Genomic DNA, 12,634 nt, shown 5'->3' on the forward strand with positions numbered 1-12,634 from the left:
TTAGTGATGTTGAGCATGTTTTCGTATGTCTGCTAGTCATTTATATGTGTTCTTTTGGGGAATGCCCATAAAGATCTTTTGCCTGTTTTAAAATCAGATTTTGTTGTTGTTGTTATTGAGGTGTTTGAGTTCCTTAAATATCTGGATATTACATGCTTGTCAGAAGAATAGTTTGACAATATTTTCTCCCATTATTTAGGTTTTCTTTTCACTTTGTTTATTGTTTCCTTTAATGTGCAGAAGCTTTTTAACTTGATGTAATCCCATTTGTTTATTTTGGCTTTTAATTGCTCGTGCTTTTGGAGTTTTATTCAAATAAGTCTGCCTAGTTTAATATTATGAAGTGTTTCCCCTATGTTTTATTCCAATAGTTTAATATATTTGAATCTTACATTTAAACCTTTAATCCATTTTGAGTTTATTTTTATATGGTGAAAGATAGGGGTTCAGTTTCATTCTTCTGCATGTGGATATCCAATTTTCTAAGCACCATTTATTGAAGAGACTGCCCTTTCCCCATGTGTGTTCTTGGAAACTTCACTGAAAATCACTTAGCTATAGATGCAGAGGTTAATTTCTGGATTCTCTATTCTGTTACATTGGTCTATTTGTCTGTTTTTATGCCAATATCATGCTATTTGGGTTACTATAGCTTTGTAATATATTTTCAAATCAGGTTCTGTGACGTCTGCAGCTTTTTTCTTCTTTTTTCTTTTTTTTTTTCTTTCTTAAGATTGCTTTGGCTACTTGGAGTATTTTGTTGTTGTATACAAATTTTAGTTTTATTTTTCTCTATTTCTGGGAAAAATGTCATTAGTATTATGATACAGATTGCCTTGAATCTGTAGAATGGGTAGAATGGACAATTTAGCAACATTAACTGTTCTGATTCATGAACATGAGCTATCTTTTCATTTATTTGTGTCTTCTACAATTTATTTTATTAAAGTTTTATAGTTTTCAGTATAAAGATATGTTACTTCCTTGGTTAAATTTATTCCTAGGTATCTTATTTTTTGATAGCTATTATAAATGGGATTTTAAAAGTTTCTTGTTCATACAGTTCACTGTTAGTATATAGAAATGTTACTGGCTTGTGTGTTGATTTTGCATCCTACAACTTTGCTGAATTTGTTTATTAATTCTATCAGGTTTTTTGGTGGAGTCTTTAGGGTTCTCTATATATATGATTATGTCATCTCTAAATAGGGACAGTTTGACTTCCTCCTTTCCAAATTGAATACCTTTTATTTCTTTCCTCTTGTCTAATTTATCTGGCCAGGACTTGCAGTACTATGTTAAACAGAATTGTGAAAGTGGGCATTTTTGTCTTGGTCCAGATCTTAGGGGTAAAGCTTTCAGCTTTTCTTCATTCACAATGATGCTAGCTGTGAGCGTCTTATATGTGGCTGATATGATTTGGATGTGTCCCCTCGCCAAATCATCTTGCAATTGTTATATCCTCTTCTGAATGGACCCCTTTATCATAATATAATGATCTTATTTGTCTCTTTCTACTGTTTTGGTCTTAAAGTCTATTTTACGTGGTATTATATATATCATGTTATATTTATATATAAATATAAATGTATATAATATATATACACATACACACACACACATATATATGTGTAGATAAATGTGTAAAACTACTCCTGCTCTCATTTACTTTCCATTTACATGGACTGTCATTTTCTAATTATTCACTTTCAGTGAAGAGTTTCACTTACAGGTGTAGTGAGTTTCTTGGAGGTAGCAAATAGTTGGGTCTTCTGAAATCTTTTCAGCACTCTGTATCTTTTAATTGGAGAATTTAATCCATTTACATGCGAGGTTATTATTTATAGGTAAGAACTTACTCCTGCCATTTTGTTAATTGTTTTCTGGCTGTTTTGTAGCTCCTTTGTTTCTTTCTCACTCTTTTCCATCATGGTTTGTTGGCTTTCTGTACTTATAAAATTTTGATCCTTTCTCTCTCTCTATTGTATATCAACTGTAATTTTTATCTTTGTAGCTACAATGGGGCTTACTTCAGATTTTGTATAATTATAAGAAGCTATTTCAAACTGTGACAACTTAACTCTGATCACATACAAATACTCTAGACTTTTCTCCTCCCCCACTTCACAGTTTAAGATTTTGTGTTGTTGGTTTAGATCTTTTTATATTGTCTATCATTTAATGTTTTATTGTAGATATAATCATTGAGCATTCTGATTTTAATCTTCATACTAGAGATTTAAAAGTTTATATACTACTGTTATAGTAATGGAATACTCTGTTTATGAATTTACCTCTACCAGCAAGGTTTATCCTTTCATATGTTTTCACATTAGTAGTTATCATCCTTTCACTTTCAGTTGAAGTGCTCCCTTAAGCACTTCTGGTAAGGCCTGTCTTGTAGGGATACATTTTCTCAGTTTTTGCTGTCTAGGAAATGCTTTATTTCTTCTTCCCTTCTGAAGGATTGCTTTGTTGGGAATAGTATTTTTGGCTGGTAGTTTTTATTTTTCAGCATTTTGAATATACCCTTCCATTCTCTTGTAGCCTGCAAGGTTTCTGCTGAGAAATCTGCTGATAGTCTAACATAGATTCCTTTATATGTGATTTAATGGGTTTTTCACGCTGCTTTTATAATTCTCTCTTTGTCTTTGATTTTTGACAGTTTGATTATAATGTGCCTTGGAGAGGACCTCTTTGGGTTGAATCTGTATGGGATGTGTTTCTGGTATCTGGATGTCTGTATCTCCCCCAAGACTAAGGAACTTTTCAGTTATTATTTCATTGAACAAACTTCCTCTGCCTTTCTATACCTTTGCTTAATAGTGTCCTGTTAAGTCATGTAGATGTTTTTTATTCTTTTTCATGCATTTTCTCTTTTTCTTCTCACTGTGTTTCAAAAGACCTGTCTTCAAGTTCAGAAATTCTTCTGTTTTATCTAGTATGCTATTGATACTTTCAACTGTATTTTTATTCTATTTATTGATTTATTCAGTTCCAAGATTGCTGTTTGATTCTTTTTTAATGGTATCAATCTCTTTGTTGAATTCAGATTATAGATTTTTTTCTCATTTTATTGAATTGCAGCTTGCTAAGTTTCCATAAAGACATTATTTTGAATTTCTTTTCAGGCAATTCATAGATTTTCATTTATTTAGGGTCATTTACTAGAGAATGTTTTTGTGTGCTCCTTTGGTGATGTCATGTTTATTTGCTTTTTTATGTTTTTTTTTTTTTTTTGTCCCTGTGTTGATATCTGGAACAGTCACCTCTTCCAGTTTTATAGAGTGGTTTTTGTAGGGAAAGACTTTCACCTGCAGATATGCCTTGGGTTGTTAGTTGAGTAGAATGTGTTGGCTATGATTCTAGGTGGGTACAGTAGTGTAATCCCTGAACAGTTTATTCAGCTATAGTCAAATTCACCAATACCTGCTAATTCCTTGGTGGCCTCCCTGTAGGAGTTTGTGTGGCAAGTCCACTGAATCAGGATAAGGCTCTCCTGGGAGTAACACACGCGGCTGGTGAGTTCAGGAGTCCACCAGCTCATAGTAGGTTCCCCCTGGAAGTGGCATATTTCTCTGGTGAGTATGCTGAATAATCCACAGCTTTGGGATGGAGACACCCTGGAAATGATGCACCTAGCTGGTAACTGTGCTCGAGGCACCTGGGGGCCAGTCTGCTGGGTTTGGGCAGAGATCCACTGGGGATGGCATACCTGGGTGGTGAGCACAGGGGCCGGTGCACTGCTTTGGGGCAGGAAATCCCCGGAAACTGTGCACATGGCTGATGAGCAAGTTGGTGGCACTTCTAGGCCAGTCTACCAGTTTGATACAGGTATCTCCTGGGGGCAGTATGCCTCATTGGTGATGACACCAGTGGTGCACATAGACACATTCAATATTTCCTTCAGTCTTCTAGATCTTGTCTTCATGCACTGGTGATTTTTTTCTATTTTATCTCTATTTATTTATTTATTTATTATTGTTTTTTGAGATGCAGTCTCACTCTGTCTGCAAGGCAAGAGTGCAGTGATGTGATCTCAGCTCACAGCAACTTCTGTCTTCCAGGTGTAAGCAATTCCGTCTCAGCCTCCTGAGCAGCTGGGATTATAGGCATGTGCCAGCACGCCTAGCTAATTTTCATATTTTTGGTAGAGATAGGATTTCATCATGTTGGCCAGGCTAGTCTCTGGAACCCCTGACCTCAGGTTATCCACCCGTCTTGGCCTCCCAAAGTGCTGGGATTACAGGTGTGAGCCACTGCACCCAGCCTGAATTCATTATTTACACCAAGTTTCTATCTTCTTTTTTTTCTTTCCTTCAAGGCCTAATTACAATATTATCTGTAATTCCAAAAAGTCCCCAAAATAGACTCATGCAATGTTACTTCTCAGATTTCAGACCTAGAATATCTCTTTCCTGATAATTTGGTTTTCTGTATTATTGGCTATTGTGAGTGATAGATACTGTTATGTTCTCATTTTGCTTTGTATGCCTGAAAGATAAGCATTTGCTTTTGTGCACCACAGCAATAGTATCTCCAGTCTTCAATGTCTGGAGTGACTATTGGTCCCATCATTAGTTGTCCATTGCCATTTTTTAAAAATGATGTTACAGTTTTTCCATGTGTAATCTTGACTTTTAAGATATGTCACTTTTATATTGAAGGTAAGAAAGAAATACAGAAAAAGATGAGGAAGATACTGCAAGAAAAAGAGAGAGAAATGGGAAAATGAAACATTTTAAGTTTGCTTGAAGTCTGGCTTTGCCCTGCTTTCTTCACTTTAAGTTAATGATTTCTGTCTTGATCAACTGACCAAGTTCTTGCTCTGTATCTAACTTGGAGTAGCTAGGATGGCTACTTTACTCTTTCGTGCTTAGGAACACTTCCTGATATCTCATTTCCTCTGGAACTGAAGCAGTTCTTCATTTTGAAAAACTGTTTTTATAGCTTCTCTTCGTCCCAAACTGGAGCCCTCCTTCTGAATTCCACAGCTACATAGGAGGGTCTTATGCCATTGGTTAATATCCCCAACTGTGGATGTGCATTCAGAAGAAGTTATGCAACTTACATAATGCATTTTTCTAATTCAATTAATCAGAACTTTACTGGGTTTCCACTGTATACAAAGTGTTATACGAGCTGCATAATCATGAATATGAATAAGACATTAATTCTATTCTTTACAGAGTTCCAATCTATGCTGATCTATGTGTATGTCTACATATATACCTGTAATCAAGCAGACAGAGACATGGATCATAACAGCGCTCCTCAAACTCTAGGACTGAAAGTATTGCCTAATGGCACATTCTTAGGGCAGACCCAAGGGTGTGTGTGAGCTCCACAGCACCAGCTCTCACTCTGATATTTCCCTGTCTATTCAATGGTGGCAGTAGTGGTGGTGGATTGTTGTAGGAGTAACATTGAATTCAAGCTCCTGAATGCTAGCTATGTGAACCTAAGTCAGTTACTTATCATCTTTGTATTTCATTTCCTTGGTAATAGTATATAGTCATATGCATTTATTAAATGAATGAACATAGATATAATGTATGCACCTCACACAAACTATTCTAGGCCCTGGAGATACAGTGGTGTACAAGAGAGTTAAGCTTCTGTTTCATAAAGATTAAATTTGGAGGACATTTAGTGAATAACCATACTGGTCAAATTATAGTAACATAGAGTTACATTTGCAATATATAGTATATTATATTATAATGATATATGAGTGATTGTTTAATGTAATATATCCTATATTTGCTAATATTTATCAGAATATAGAGTGAATTTTTTCTTGCATTATCTAGGAATCAAGGTGCCAAAGATGTTACAATCGCAACGTGTTTTACATATATCAAATGTATTTAATATTTGGTCACAAACTATAGAATAAAGTATAGTAATTGTATTTGGCAACTTTCATTCAATGCAGAGATGTAGTAGCTGTTTTAAAATGTAGCCTGATTTGACATTTTACTGATTCTTGTGTCTGGCAACGGAGATGAATACCAGAACTCCTAATATGCTATGTCCTAGGTTTTAAATCACCTTATGACTTCTCTATTATTCTCTGAACTTAATAAGGACATTATGCCCATGTGTTTTCCAGATCTCATAAAGCATAAGAAGATGTAACCTAAGGTGTTAGGGGAAGGAGTCAGTAGATACCTCAGAATGACCCCTTTCATCCTAATCACATTGCATGGGACGTTAACAATGATCTATGCCCTTCTCCAGCAGCTCGACCCTGAGGTAACCTCTGATAAATGCTGACCTCTGTGCTGGCCTTATGTAGAGATGAAAGAAATGTATGTGTGTGTATTTTAAAAAGCAGTTATTAAAACTATTTCAGGCTTTCTAATATTCTTTCATCATTTACCCAAATCTGAGTGTGAGAAAGTGTGTCATTAAAGGCTTTTGTCAAAATGTGAACAAATGAGATACACTTCATGTCGTATTCTCTAGTGCTCTGCTCAGTGAGAGAAAAGGTGCGTATGAATTCAGATATATTGGACCTCAGTCTACTTACCTGTAACACAGGGACAATAATTGCAGGTCCTTTGAAGATTAAGTTATAAAACTTCTTGGCACATAAAAAGTGTTATATATGTGCTATTGTTGTTAAATTGTTTAAAACCAGAGTACCTAAATAATTATGAGATATTTGTTTGAAGGATGTACATCCACAACGATGGATTTCTGAGCAACACAATTGCAGGTAATTTTTATTTTCCTTTCTTACGTACCTGTTTTTTCTAAATTTTCCAGGATGAATACAAGTTTTACTTAAGTAGTAAGAATATTATTAAAAGTACTTCTTAAAGCTATTGAAAAAAGATAATCCACTAGAAAGTGCTAAGTGTGTTATCACAGTAAAGGATAAGGGATGACCAGGCACAATTTAAATATTCTAAGAGCTAAAAGAGCAGAATAAGAGAGGAAAATTGCATTTTGCAGTCCCGTCCTTTTTGGGCAGGAACTGAGCTAAGCCAAAGGAAAAAATACGAGAAGAGACTCAAGAAAATCTCTTTTGCTGCTACCCTTCCAGAAGTGAGGTCCTCTACAGCAGTCTACCAGCTGTCAAAAGAATGATGTCTTCGCTGTTTACCAATTAAATAGGGTACTATTTATCCATTTCTGCATAGCAAATTACTCCCGAACAGAGAGGCTTAAGACAAAAGATATTTATTATAATATAATTTATAAGACTTGTAAATCTGAGGTCAGTTTACCTGGGTTATCTGCCTCCAGCTATCTCAAAAGGGTGTGATAATGGTACTAGTTGGGGCTAAGGTCATCTCAAGGCTAGACTGGAATAAGATCTGCCTCCAAGCTCACCCGTGTGGCTGTTGGTAAGCCTCAGGTCCTCACTAACTGTTAACTAAAGTATCCGTTGCTAGCCCTTTATGCTTCTCCATAGGTTACTTACAACAGGGCAGCTTGCTTTCCCGTGGGGGAGGGATGTGCGTATGGAGAGAGAGAGAGAAAGAAGAGAGAGAGAGAGAGACAGCCTTTTAAAGTAATCTAATCTCAGAAATGATAGCTCATTACTTTTGCAATATTCTGTTGGTTAAGAGAAAGTCGCTATGCCTAGCCCCACACTAAGAGGGGATTACACAAAGGCCATGAGTACTAGGATGTAGGATCAGTGGGGCCATATTAAGTCTGACCACCAAGATGTCCTAAAAGATGCTTCTTAAGCTACATTGTAGCTTGATCATCCTTCTTTCATTCATAAATACTTGAACAAATGTTTGACATTGATATTTCTAAACACACACATATTTTTCTCATTCTGTTGATTTCTGTGATAGCTATGAATATTCTGATATGATTTTAAGTTAACCAAATTATAGAGTTGAAGGGATCTTCTAGAGCATTTATTCCACATGAAATTTAAGACAAGAAAAAGGGAAATGACTTCAACCAAGTTATACAGCTCGTTGCTAACTACTTACAATACTAGAACAAATATAGGTTTCCTGACTTACAGTTTTTAAGAAATTGAGGAAGATATTATACAAATGAAGTTAATCATATAGGTAACTGTGTTAAGCTGCTGAGATTTTGGCATTTACCTCTTAAGCAGCTTGTGCTACTGTAACTAATACACAAATTGCTATTAGAAGTAGGTAGGAATTCTAACAACAACAGCAACAAACCTAAAAGATACGTCATGGCTGAATAGGAAGTCAGCGGGTGTCAAGAAAATTTGTTTCAGAAACTGGAAAGATTGAGACTCCAGATATGCAGTGGCAAAATATTTGCCAAAAATATCACCTGCAAATTCTGGAAGGTAAACTAACTATATGCATACTAAATTTGCATCAGTCTGAGTTCCTGAAAAATGAATGGGTTAAAGCCTGTGCCTTACCTATTGTATTTTAAGTGAGTGAGAAATACAATTTTATGGGTTAAGTAAGCCATTGAATATTTCAAGTTCATCTGTTATTACAACCATTGCTGCCTTAACTAATTCAGTCTTCTGTGTACAAAGCAATCTGTTGTTTTGGTGTTATTAATTTTTGTATTTAAGGAGAACTTTGTTCCCATGAATTACTTCATTTTGTGAGGTTTTGCCTAAATTATTTTAAATTCACTAGAGATTACAAATAACTAGTATTTCCTTAAGCACTTGCTTTCTGCTAGCTACTATACTAAAACATTTAAATTATCTCACTGATGATTTATAGTAATCTATAGCAAATATACAGTCATTATTTTAATTATACAGATATGAAAACTCAGGATGAGAAAGCTTCAGTAACTTGGTTAAAGTTATAGCTGCTACATGGAAATTGTTAGAAACTTAAGACTGTAGATAGGGGATAAAAATGAGATTGATTATAATCTAACGAATATGGATGATATCTCCTAGACAGAATATATTATATAAGAAGGGAAAACAAACAAAAAAAAATAGAAGACAAGAGAAAAGAATCTACTGCAGAAATTTAGAAATAGCTGACTTTAAAGCTTGGGTAAGAGAAGCTGTCAAATGAGAGTGATCAAAGAGTTAGAAAGGTAGGAGGAATGATAACACAATATGTTTTTGTCAAACTAAGGAGAGTAAATGTTTCAAAGAGAAAGTAATAGTGTTAAGTGTCGCAAAGAGGGCAAATAAAATAAGGACAAAAGGACATGTTTCCATTAGAATTATGAGTAAAAATGTGACCTTGGCAAGAGCTATATAAGAGATGGAGGTGAGTCAGATTTGCAGTGCAATGAATGGAAATGAGGAAATGAAGACAGTGAGTAGAAATAGCATTTTAAATAAATTTGGCTGTGAAGAGAGAAGAAAAATAAGGTGGTAGCTGGAGTGGACTGTGGAACTGACTTTTTCTGTTCAGATAACAGGTTGTGAAGGAATCAGTAGAAAAGGAAATGCAAGTAAGGCAGAAGAGGACAGATATATGAGAAAACACATTGGTCTTCTGAGAAATCTAGAAGGATGCAATCTAATTTGCAGGAGGAAGATTTACTTTTCAACCTGAGGGAAAAATCAAACGAATAGGTGGTGATGAAAGTAATTATGTAGAATAATTTTTGGTAAGGAAGACAACACAAGTCTTCTCTGGTATGTTCTATTGTCTTTTTCAAGAAGGATGTAGAGTTAGTGACTTGAGATTAAAAACAGTTAAGGGTTTGAAAGGAGTGGTTATGATTTTAAGCATCTTCAAAAACTGGAAAGAGAGCTGATAGTAAAATGCAAACACAATGCAGCTCTTCAGCTTGGAGAACCCCACTGAGGTTGGAAGGCACAACACTTTACAGATTAAAAGCACTAGAATTTTGCATTGTCTTTGATTTACTATGTTTTGATTAGGAATTTATCATAAAAAAAATCATGAATATATCCAAGATAGAGCCATAAGGATATTCACTGTGATCAGACAGAGCAAAGTAAATGCCCCTCTATAGACTAAGATGGATCCTAAGGTTAAGGAAACAAAAATTACTTACAGATCAAGAATTCAGTGATTGGCTGGCATGGCAACTTCCTAAATACCTCTGTCTACAACAAAAACCACACTTGCTGACACCCTAACAATAGGAGCTATGAGGCTAATTATCAGATTCCTCTTAAATTTATTTTACAACACAGACCATTACAACTCTGATTGGACAGATGACTGTCTTACATCCTTTCCTGATAAGCCTTACATCCTTTCCTGATAAGCAACTGCAGACCATAAGCCAGTTTCAACCAGCTTATACAGACTGCACACAAACTGTGTCCTATGGCTCACTTATTGACGTAAACAGCCAAATTCCACAATTTTAATGCCAACACCCCACCCCAAAGTAAATATGCGATGCATATTACATATGTTTGCCCATTATGCATGCACTCAACACCCCTCATAAATATGTATAGCCTTTCTCCCAAACTTGCCGAATATGCATTACTCTATTATTTAATATGGGCCATGTGAGGCATAAAACCCAACTCTTCTCTTTTCCTCTTTGAGGAGAGAGCACGTTTGGTACAAGCTGGAGGCTGTCTCTTCACAGTCAACAAACTGATATCGCCACTAAAACTCTCCTCTCTACTGTTTAGCCATCCTGGTGGTCTTTTGGATGACACCACGACAGAATTTACAATAGTTAAAAACTGGAAGCAACTTAAATGCCTATTGATAAGATTTGTTAAATAAATTATGGTTCATCTGTAATTAGAATATCATGCAACCATAAGAAATTATGTTTTATAAGGAAATTAAATAGCTTGAAATATGTTTGTCATATGTCTAATGAAAAATGGAGGTTATAGAAAAAAACTTGTATAATTCCATTTATTTTTATGAAAATGAAAGCACTATGTACACAGAAAAATGATGTAATGGGATTATATGTGTCTTAGTTTTGGACTGCTACAACCATCTACTGGGTGGCTAATAAACTATAAAATTTCATTTTTCTTCATTCTGGAGGCTGGGAAGTCCAAGGTAAGTTATGGGCAGATTCAGTGTCTAGTGAGGATGGCCTGCTTCCTGGTTCATAGAAGACTGTCTACTCCCTATAACCTTCCATAAAGGAAGGGGCAAGGTACCTTTCCCAGACCTCTTTTATAAGGGCACCAATCCCATTCATAAGGGCTTTGCCCTCATAATTTAATCACCTCCCAAAGGTCTGATCTCCTAATACAGTTCTTAACTTGAGAGTTAGGATTTTAACATATTTTGCAGGTACACAAATACTATATGCAGCAACATGTGAGTTATATTTCTGCAAGTCCTTGTCTGTATTTCTATTCCTTTCAATTAAAAACATTTCTAATTGCTGTAATTAAAAATATCTTCCTTTTAGAGGATTTATTGAGAGTTAACTGAAGATCTAAAATATGATTCATGACATAGTATAGCATCCCCCTTCAGTAGCTATTGTTCTGAAGGGTATCATTCCATGGGCTATTAATGGACATATGTGGGGGGAAATGTTCGCACAGATTTGAAAATTTTTTTTTTCTAATTCATTTCACAGTTATGATGTTTAATGGTAGAAATCCTTAGAACTTCAAATATGCTAATTTTCATTGTGACTCTTCTTTCTCAATTTTAATTGACCACTGAATTATTTCTGCATGAAATATTTATTGACATTTTAAAAAACTAGTTTTCCTTATATTGCTTTGCAAAATGGTATGTTAGCATTTAAGTTACCTTATAAACATGATCCTCACTGTCTTTGAATGTCTTATTGTCATGACACAGATAAGCAAGAGCGAGGATATGAAATTTTATGGGCTGACAAAACCTGTCGGTTTTTTTAAATCTATCTTCAAGAGCACACTAGTCAATGGATAAGCTTTGGTATTTCTCATTTCAGAGATATTATTCATTTTAGGTGACAGAACTTTTTCACTGCTTTAGAAATGCAACTCTTGTGCCTTTTAACCAAGTTAAATTAATAAAACTCTCTGACTGAACAGTGCTTGTAAAAATAGCGTCTGAGAGATATACCAACCAGTGTCATGAGAAATAAAGATACATAAAAAGGTGCCAACATAAAACTGGAACCCATAAGCTTTTTCTTTAATGGCTTCTGTAATTCATTTCATAGATTTTGTTTTGTCAAAATGAAGTTTTAATTATATGCTTTAAATTTATTTAAGATACTTTACTTTAAACCTGTGAAGGTACATTTATCTTTCCCTTACTTATTCAACTGTAATTTCTACTTACCACAACCCGCTTACTTTTTAAATGAACATATGGCAGAAACTTATTAAATTCATTAAGTAATGAGGAAACTAGTAGCATGGTACAACCAGTTTTTAGAAGAATCCAAAGAACCGGCACCTACATAGGCTCATGTGAACACTGGCAAAATGGATCAATATCCCTAGAGCTATAATCAATTTCATTCCATTGAACACAATAAATTTACCTTGTGTGACAAAGAATCGTTCACATTATTATTGGTTTTCTATACATTTTGCAGAGTTATAAAATAGTCAAATACAATGAAAAGGGTAAATTCCATAGAGTCAGATAACCCAAAATAGTGTGCTCTAGACAATGCTGTTTTCCATTGAGAATACCTGGTAACCTTTTTGCTGTATTTCAAAGTTTTCATAATTTTTCCTGAAGATGTCTTTCTGTCTTGTAATCATAATAATTTAAAG

This window comes from Trachypithecus francoisi, unplaced genomic scaffold, assembly GCF_009764315.1.
Source record: "Trachypithecus francoisi isolate TF-2019V2 unplaced genomic scaffold, Tfra_2.0 Lachesis_group1, whole genome shotgun sequence".
NCBI lineage: Eukaryota > Metazoa > Chordata > Mammalia > Primates > Cercopithecidae > Trachypithecus > Trachypithecus francoisi.